The following is a 639-nucleotide window of genomic DNA, read 5'->3' on the forward strand; positions in this document are numbered from 1 at the left end:
GGAAAGGTTTTATTCTGCATTTTATGAAGGACAACCAGGTATCAACCATTATGGAAATGAAATAAGAAGAAAAAAATTTTTAACTTTGTTACTATTTTTCAATTTGACTAGAGAGACAGAGAGAAAGGAAAGGTGAGAAAGCAAGTCACCAGGTCAGGGTCTCAAACCATGGTTGGTCATGTGGGAGTCCAATGCCTTAATCACTATACCACCTGTGGCCCAAGATGGAAAAATTTTTAACACACTGTTTTAACTATTTTCTTAAAGAGAATTCCTCCACTGCCAAAGGTCTTGAATAGCCTCCTGGTCAGTCATCTGGAAGCAATTCTTTATGTAATTGATTAACTTTGTTTTCATGTTGGGAAGAGAACCACTTTTTTTTTATACTTGCTTGCATTTTTGCTTTAATGTCTTCTACAGAAGTAAGTCCTTTTGGTGTTTTAGGAGTTTTTTCCTGTTTTTTGAATGATTCTTGACCTTTTGATCTTGGTTTTGATGGTTTTGAGTCTTTTCCATCTTTTCCATTCTGGTTTGATTTCTGAGTATTTCTGCCAGGAGTATTTCATATAGATTTCTTCACTGGAGCTTTTTCTTCTGTTTCTTCATCTCCAAAATCATCATCATCTTCTTTATCAGCAG

General features: G+C 35.1%; 1 protein-coding gene and 1 pseudogene across 5 annotated transcripts in view; one reads left to right on the forward strand and one right to left on the reverse strand.

Annotated features, from left to right (window-relative positions):
- Nucleotides 1–639, forward strand: part of DYNC1I1 (dynein cytoplasmic 1 intermediate chain 1) — a 427557-nt gene that overhangs the window by 118884 nt on the left and 308034 nt on the right. The gene's annotated exons all lie outside the window — the stretch shown is intronic.
- The window catches only part of LOC114009495 (nucleophosmin pseudogene), a 757-nt pseudogene continuing 379 nt past the window's right edge, over nucleotides 262–639 (reverse strand).

Source organism: Tupaia chinensis, unplaced genomic scaffold (genome assembly GCF_000334495.1).
Source record: "Tupaia chinensis unplaced genomic scaffold, TupChi_1.0 Scaffold000544_1, whole genome shotgun sequence".
NCBI classification, from domain to species: domain Eukaryota; kingdom Metazoa; phylum Chordata; class Mammalia; order Scandentia; family Tupaiidae; genus Tupaia; species Tupaia belangeri.